At 42.5% G+C, this 8,601-nt stretch overlaps 1 protein-coding gene and 1 long non-coding RNA gene across 5 annotated transcripts in view; both read left to right on the top strand.

Annotated features, from left to right (window-relative positions):
* The window catches only part of LOC109857190 (potassium/sodium hyperpolarization-activated cyclic nucleotide-gated channel 1-like), a 113,480-nt gene that overhangs the window by 54,291 nt on the left and 50,588 nt on the right, over positions 1 to 8,601 (top strand). The gene's annotated exons all lie outside the window — the stretch shown is intronic.
* Positions 5,234 to 8,601, top strand: part of LOC109857195 — a 4,460-nt gene continuing 1,092 nt past the window's right edge. For 2 of the 4 annotated variants that reach the window (XR_002250468.1, XR_002250469.1), the window contains exons 1-6: positions 5,234 to 5,398; positions 5,511 to 5,790; positions 6,324 to 6,425; positions 6,511 to 6,631; positions 6,790 to 7,244; positions 7,535 to 8,045. This is a non-coding gene — a long non-coding RNA (uncharacterized LOC109857195). Of the gene's footprint in view, positions 5,399 to 5,510; positions 5,791 to 6,323; positions 6,426 to 6,510; positions 6,632 to 6,789; positions 7,245 to 7,391; positions 7,457 to 7,534; positions 8,046 to 8,601 lie in introns of all 4 variants that reach the window. The other 2 variants (XR_002250470.1, XR_002250471.1) reach the window with 2 other exon arrangements.

Below are 8,601 nucleotides of genomic sequence, written 5' to 3'. Positions count from 1 at the left end.
ATATAGAACTTTTCGACTCAGTTTTATTCCTTCTACCTGCCTACGAGAGATGTTAAACCAATTCTGGGACACCCTGTATATACATATATAAAAATCTACACAGACTCGGTAAACTCGACCGGGTGCGCATTGCGTATGTCGTATATTTTGTCTCACATCGGGAACACATAAATCGTTGGCTTTAGATCGAATCAACGTCTTGCGCGAACGCGGACACGAAGAGATGTAATTAACGCCGTCATTGAGTGCGTGTTTCGCAAAGAGAGTAATTAATGACCAGACTGATTACTCAGTCTGACCCCTTTTAGGCCGAAGTGAAGTTGCGGAAGCTTCACGTAAATTGTGCCGTCGGTCCGTACTGCCGCGAGAGAGTAATTAATACGTATTGAACGGAAAATTGTGAGATCATCATCGTCGTCGTTGTCGTTCATCATCCTCGAGAGAACTCGCACAAAGATCCGAGGTTGCGGACGCGTAACGTTTTTTTTTTTTTATTTTTTTTTATTTTCGTGCGAAAGAAGCCGTCATTCATAGCGCGGCAGATTCTTGAAGAACGTAAAAGGTATAAAAAAAGAAGAGTAAAGATTAAATCAAGAGTTTCGTGAAAAGAAAATGAGGAATTTACTCTTCAGTGTCCAATCTCTCAGGCGCAAGCTCAATATTTTATTTCACACACAAAGAGAATTTTTTTAATACATATATTAATCTTCGCGAGTAATCTTTTCCCTTGTATTCGGAGAAAGAATCCATAAATGAATTATACGGAACAGAGAATGCTTTTTTTTGTTTTTTTTAACATGTCGAAAAAAAAACAGCGGAATGCACTTTTGCGATTGTCTCGCGGCGAGCCCCACTTTTTCGCGGACTTGCCAAAATGAATGAGTGACGCATGCAAAGTGAATGTTTTAAATTACGTTGTGCCCGTTAACCATGATTCGGTCGGGCCGCAGTCTTTTTGCTCGTAGAAGCGGAAAACGGCTTTTAGAAAGTATTACGCTCTCGCTAAAAGTTTCATGCGCTAAATTACATTTTCATCTCGCGCTGATAACCAGGTTCCGTCAGTTTTTCCGCGGGGGTTAAGAGAAACGAGTTGCGTTAAAAAAAGAAAAAAAATTCAATTACCACGCCAGACGTCGACGATGTAGAAGACGATTCGGAGATTCGGTTCGATTTCCCGGATTTCCCGTCGAAATGCGTTCATTGCGAATCGGCGGCGTCGATCGCACACGCCGTTTAACACACAGAAGTTATAAACTCTGCGATCTATCTCCGGTCCCGTATTTCGTTTCGAGATGAATTGGGCCGCTGTCATCTTCAGCAGCGACGATCGTCGATTTTGAACGCGTCGTATCGTTTAAAAAACAATTTGCGAGCGTGGTTACGAATCGCGTGCCAACGGCGAATAATATATGGCGACCAACACCGCCACACGACACTGCAACACGTCGCACAATGTTGCAGTGTCATTACATCGACTTAAGAGCACGTATAGACGATGCTTCGTAATCGTTAAGGTCACCGATGGCCTATTCGTACGGGTTTTATTGGATTCGCTCCGGAGTAAGCTGTTGCATAAAGTCACAATTGCTAAGCACGTAACTTCCGTACAAGATGTAACAGCAGCGCGCGAGGTGCAAAAATACAAATCTAATTGTAAAACGGAGAAAAAAGTCAAGAAGTTTGTAAAAGTTTCGTCTTGTTAATTTTCAACAGTACTCTCATATATAATCGGAGCGTGATACATCTTTTTATCTAAAACACGTCATGTACATTGTGTACAGAGAAACGTTGTTTGAAATGCATTGTTTTTTTTTCTTTTTTAATTTACTCGCGAGATATTATTACGATTCTGAAGATCACGTGCGCGGAAATCACGTGAATTACTGAAGACCAAGAGACATGATGATTCAGCTGATCTCGACACTGAAGATATCCGCGGTCGACGCGCGACTGGACGTTTACGTCGCGCGCGCCAAATGCATTCGTTTCTCGATGTCGTCGTCGCAAGGAAGGACAGTCGACTGGAACAACGGAGAATTATCCGGGGAATTACGTTAATGGAGCCTGAGACGCGGGATATTATCGCGTATCTCCGCATTTGCGGGTAGGGCTTTCTAAACATCCGGACCGCATTTGCGCGCGGATCGAGAGAGAGTCGTCTCCGCTATCTCTCTCTCTCTCTCTCGTGTCGACCGATAATTCAGCATTTATTGCGCCACCGCGATACAGCGTTCTGCTTATGAATATTCCTTTGTGTGTGAGCCACGGCTCTGTATCCTCATTAATTCCGTCGCGATGTGTAGATATATAACGGTACAACGTGCGCACGCTCGCGCGATCGCGCAACGACGCGATCGATTTCGCCTCGTTTCTGAGTATGTGTTCATTGAGTATACACGGCTCGTTCTTATCACGCGTAATACGACAAACACTTGACGTCCAAATAGGTGGTATTCCAAGTGGGAGTTTGCGCTGTACTACAAATATTTGAGAATATTGAGAAAGCGCTGTGTTTGTGTGTGTGTATGTGCGTGTTTATTGGAAATTAATAAACGAAGAATCAGCAAAGAACGAGGTTTTAGGACAAACACTCTCTGCGTTCGAGCATCCCCTCGTTTAAGGATCTCCGTTACGTAAAAGCGCCGTGCTACAGACACTTGAAATATCGCCAGTGAGCGGCAAGTGCCGCCGCTTTAAATGAAGAGCGGCGCGGCTCCGTTCGCAATCCCGTTGGCAATTGCGCGTTAATTTCGTAAAATCGCGCAATCGTCGTCGCCGAGAGTGAGCGCGTTCCGTATGGCGCGGTGCGAGCACTTAAGGGGGTAAAGCATCGCGCCAAATTGCACGTGGCACGTTAATCGCGGGGTGACGCGACTGGTCGGAAAACGATGTTAAAACTCGTCGCGCGCGCTCGTTAATTGTATCGGATTTTTAGCGTCGGCGTTTTCGTTTTCAGCGCGCGAACGGTGAAGAGGGGGGAAGAGATGGCGATTATAAACGCGGCGACATTTCCCGTCAGATCGCGAGCGTCCATCCGTTAGCGCTGAAATTCCGATTGACGCGACCGATATTGTTCTTTCCGTTACGCAAAAAACTCATACGAACGGGTCAAGTTATATCGTACGCGCAACAGACTAAATCGGCGCGCAAACGAGCATTTTTGTAGCGCTAAAAAAAATTTAGAACAAATTGGTTTTTTTGTCTTTTTATTTAAAACACATTTATAGCGGAGATGTCTTCAGTTTATGTTTACGTGAATTCTGTCGCAAATAGTCACACACATGCGTGCACGTCGAAATTAATCCGAACAATCACTTTTTTATATATTAAAATTTATTAACGAGTCCGCGCGTGGAATATTCACAAAGCTTCCTGCTTAATGGATGGACACATATTAAGCTCTTCTTTGATACAAAGGGAACGAAGTTGTGTGGGGCAGAAAAGAAAATAAGAGGACGGCGGGGGTGCGTTTGATAAAGCAGAGCAGCGTAATTTCTATTGTAAAGTCATTTCCAGAAAATATATATGTATATATAAATGAAAAACAGAACGCAATTATATACTCAGTTTAATTAAAATAAAAGCTGGGTTATTGTACGGCGCGCAATTTCACCAACGGCAGCGCGTAATATTCCACGTCTCTTCCTCCCGAGTTCGAGATTCGCTACCATTTATTCCTAAAACAAGGTATGATTTCTCTAGACCGTAATTTGCTAATTGTAATGAACCGTATAATTGTCAATATTTCGTTGAACTTAATTGGCTGAAACACATTGTAAGTACGGAAAGATGATCCACGACGGCTTTTAAGCGAATGTTTAATCATAATCAGTATTATTGCGGTTAATGCGATGGAAGTAAAATTAAATTACGAAACTTTTGCGCAAACGTTTTCCGTCCAATTGTCGAAACATTTGTAATAACATTATATCTTGTTTCATTGACGTTTAAGTCATTGCGTTTGTCTTTTGCACCGGAATTGCAACCTCTAATCTGGTCGTGTGTAACGGCGATAAAAATATTTTCTCCACGAAAGTCCGATACAACCGGCGCGCGTAGCGATTGTTACGTTACATTTAACGTGAAATTTACGAAGCGAACGGTCGATCGAAACGTTGTAGGCGCGCAAAGCCGTGACGGTTATCGCGCGAATTATTCCGTTTCAGTGACCGAAATAGTAATAGTTAATTGATTAACGATTAATTGATTGCGGTCGCGTAATGGGTCGCGCGCGTATTTTACATTCGGTCGATGGCAGTTTCGATCATTCGATCATTCCGACGGAGAGCATTCCGACGTGTCTCGATTGATTACGTCCTAGCTGCACAAAGCTGCGAATCGTTAACTTTGAACGTTTCCGCGAAACGCAAATCAAATTACATTAATTAACAAATGGAAACGGGAATGGCAAGCCCACTTTCTGTTACACACGCGAACAACTGAAATAGAAACTTGTTCGCAGTTCATTCATTATACAAATTGCAGCGATGTTGTGCTTTCGAATCACAGATTAATATGTGGATAAACGTACGCTTCCTATGCGTAATTAGCGCCAAATGCGCGGTATAATTCCTAGTTTACGTTTAAATTGAATGCGGCATTCATATTGGATTGATAATTCTCGAAACGCCCGAGAAATATGTAGACGACGTAACGCGCGCGAAAAACGTGTCAATGCGGATACACGTGCTACCACAATCACGTATATATTTCTTCTCGGACAGACATGTGTTTCCCAGATCTGCTCAAAACTTGCGCATCGGCGTTTTTAGTAAAAATTAGGTTTTTTTTATCGCTTATATCTTTGAGACTACTAGAGATTTTTTCCAATTGGTTGGTTTTTGTTTTTTTTATTGACGCAGATTCGTTTAAACTTTCGATTCAAAGAAAAACAATTGAAAAAATATTGATTTTTCGCAGAGATATTCGATTTTGAAGTCACAGACTCAATCTGTCCGTGAGTCGTAAGTCAATTGTGAGATCTGTTCGTGAAGGGATGTACATGTAGAGATGTATACGTCACAACAGGTTTGTTTTATTTCCTTGCACTAGCTGCACTAGTTCACAGTCTATCTTGTTTTATTTATATATTAGAGGGAAAAAGATAAACTCTCTGAACTAGTGCGGTCAGGGAAATAAAACAAACCTTTATACCTGCAGTCTGAATATTGCCGGGATTTGAAGGAAAAAAAACACAAGTTACTAAACAAAGGAAAAACCAGTTAAATGAATCGCGTTTTCGCGATCATGAGAAAATCTTTTGGTTGAATAATTTAATAAAAAGCGTGTTTTGGTTATCTAAATTTATCTTTTTCTTTTCTCTCGCCCTTCAGAAGATTATCGATTTATTAATTATGTGTAAATTTAACTAAACAATAATTGCGATTAATTTAACTCTGTAAGTATCATTTCTTTCTCACACAAAAATGAACGAATATATACAACAACCATAATTGAAATGTGTGACGTAACCTACGTAATGAGATTTTTCTTTCGAACGCATTTTGTAGCGCTCGGGCGAGGACGTAAAATGCGCGCGGTTCACTCAAAACTAGTCGATCTTCCCGCAAGAGAGGTCGTCGAGATTGAAGGCACCGGAAACGCTTTTAGGATAAAAATCGCGTATTCGGGATGACGGAACGGAAAGAGGCGATCCGTGAAACGACCGGAGGACCCTCACCTGCGCCGGAACTCGTTTCGTCCGTAGTACACGCTAAGGGCGTACTCGAGAGTTTTGCTTGCGATCCCCACTGCTGCAATTCCGACTTGACTGAAGATCCGACATTAATCGTGCGTAACGACCGAAATCTCTTCCCGTGATGTTCCTCTCTTTCTCTTTCTCTCTTACGTTTTCACGAACACGAGAAAAAAAATTTCGCGCGACTAATTTTGCTCGCGTTAAATCCAAGTCTCTCGAAATCTACAATAGCATTTGTTACGATTCTTTCATTTAATTCCCGGCTTTTGCAATTTCGCAAATAATTCCTCTTTGAGTCGTTTCCGTTTGTCGTGAGTTATTTGTTTATACAATTTTGTAATTTGTTCAACATCAAAAACTGAATATATCGTACGGTTTCGCGGAGATTTTATGCATTAGGTAAACATGTAGCACAACACACACTCTTTAATTCTTCAGCTTTATTTGACTAATCGGCTTTAATATTAGTGCGGATTAAGAGTTCTGTTGTTCCTCGTTTTCGTGAGCGCAGATAAATCTTGCGCATATACACGGCTTAACTGTGCCTACTTTGTTTGCACCGGGGCGGTGCAACATATTTCACTCATTTGTTTTGAGCAACGTTTCGCTTTTATTTTACATCAAGACAATCAAAAAGCTCCCGAAAGGATGCACTCGTCGTAAGAACTGCAGAAGCGTCAACGAATCGGCAAGGACTACAAGAGAAACGTGTTGCGGACGTAGACAGGTTCAAAACTTTTTTTGATGTTATTATTGATAAAAAAAGAACACAAATGTGTGCACGTTTCGATTGACGGAAAATTGTTTCAAAGAAATCGCCACCTCAAGAGGATAATTGCCGCGAGTAAACGATGTCTATTATCGGTTGCACGAAAACTTGCAACTGCCGAAAAGATGCGTTTCTGAAACGGCTTGCCGCTCAACATATCGCAGGTTTTTCTCTCTCATTGCGATTTTATATCCGTGAAATATGTAATAGTATCGCCGTAACATCTCGCGTCAAAATCGATACTTATCGACTCAAAAGTATTGGTTTACGCGACTCCGAGGCGAAGCGAAATTTATTACCGTTATCTTACTCCCGCGGCTAGAAAATCCGCAAAAGCAAGACGAGGGAACCGACACCACGAGTGGAGAAGCGACAATTTTATCAGACGTCGTCGTGACCCCGGATTTGTCCGGAAATCCCGACGACGTAGCGCGTCACGCATCCGGAAATAAACATCCGGGCGAGCGAGCTGCGACGGCCGTCGACGGTCTCGAGGAAACGGTCGCGGCTGCGCAGAAGGAGAACGCTGAAATCCCGCAAGTAGCAACGACGGTTCCCGAGACACTTGTTCGAGCTCAACGAGCTGATGTTTCAGAATTGTCGGTTGACAGTCAAGGAAACGAGGACTGAGAATCAGCGCGCGCTCTGTGAAATCTCGGAATCGCGCGGGAGAGCCAAGACAAGTCCGAATCTCTTTCTTGAACGAAGAGCATAAGCGAGAATTTAATGTTTAACGTTAATTTAATATTCTCCGCTTTGGTAACTCCGGGCGACCAAGTAAGTTTCTCTTACGTCGTGATTTTTCCTGTTCACAACGAAGAGTCATCATCTTTTTGTTAAATTTTTGTTGTTTTTTTTTTCCGGATCGTTTCTGTTGCATCGCGATATTTTGGAAATATTTTGACATTCTTGCACAACAAAAAGTGGGTCACGAATTGCGTTGGAAAGAAAAGACAATAACAATTCAGGTCTCACATTGTAATTTCCCCGTAAGTTTCGATTAGTTGTTCAGTTTCTTTCTTCGCAGCTCACTCACTACCTTTTTTTTTTTTTCTATTTTGCATCAGTCTTCGGGGCTCAGTGTCGGGTTTACTTCCCTCGGTAGTCCTAATTACGTTGTCGACCGAAGTCGATTCAATGCACGCCAAGCCGATTCCAGAGCCTTCGCAAAAACAAGCAGATACGAAAGAAATACCCACTCCTCGCGCTTAACGACGAATTAAGGGGGATAGAGGCAAGTCGCGAGGGTAAATTTGCCAACTACTCGAGTAATTAAGGGCGTTCCAATTGGGGATTCTGGGTCGTTCCCCCGCCTCCGGGAAAAGAACAGAGTGAGAAGAAAGAAACGGAAAAGTGAGAGACGCACGGTGAAGTTGTTCCGAACAAACTTTGCGCGCTGTCCTTCGCGCTGTTATATCTCAATGAGATATCAGGAATTTCGAAACTAAGTCGACGACGTGGCTGTTTCGACCGACCGTCGCGGCATCTAGTCTATCAAGCAGCTGGCTTCGTCTATACGGAAAAACTGCCTAATGGTCCCCCTGGCCTAATTGATCGCCGGCATGACGGACCATCAAGGTAAACCGACCAAGGCAAGATACGAAACCGAAATTTCCCTGTATTTACCGCGGATCAATCGCGGTCTATCCCTCGATTATCTACCAGATGACTTCGGACTTTGGCCGTTCGTGTAATCGACCGCAGTTTCGAGAGTGCGGGATAGTTTGGGGAAGCGCAAGATTGCGTTAGGGCGCCCATTAGACGCGCATTATCTTCCTTTAATTTGATGCGAAACGTTTTGGATCTGTATACGTATATATGTATGATTCAGAGCATTTATATAAATTCTCTGGATTCTTACGATTCTTACAATTTTCAATATTATGAAAATTTATAAGGGAAACCAGCGCGCGCACCTATATATACGCGATTCAATAAAACGCGTACGCATACGCACTCGCACTTTATCTCGAATCTCGAATATTTATTCTGATAGAAATATATATACAGGGTGTCCCAGAATAGCCGTACAATCTCTCGTAGGCAGATAGAAGGAATAAAACTGAGTCGAAAAGTCCTGAACCATTTTTTTCTATTATTTATAATAAAGGAGTAATTATTGAGTAAAGCGGGC

The sequence above is a fragment of the Pseudomyrmex gracilis genome, unplaced genomic scaffold (genome assembly GCF_002006095.1).
Source record: "Pseudomyrmex gracilis isolate BER0280 unplaced genomic scaffold, ASM200609v1 scaffold_150, whole genome shotgun sequence".
NCBI lineage: Eukaryota > Metazoa > Arthropoda > Insecta > Hymenoptera > Formicidae > Pseudomyrmex > Pseudomyrmex gracilis.
This window is presented reverse-complemented; position numbering and strand designations above follow the sequence as displayed.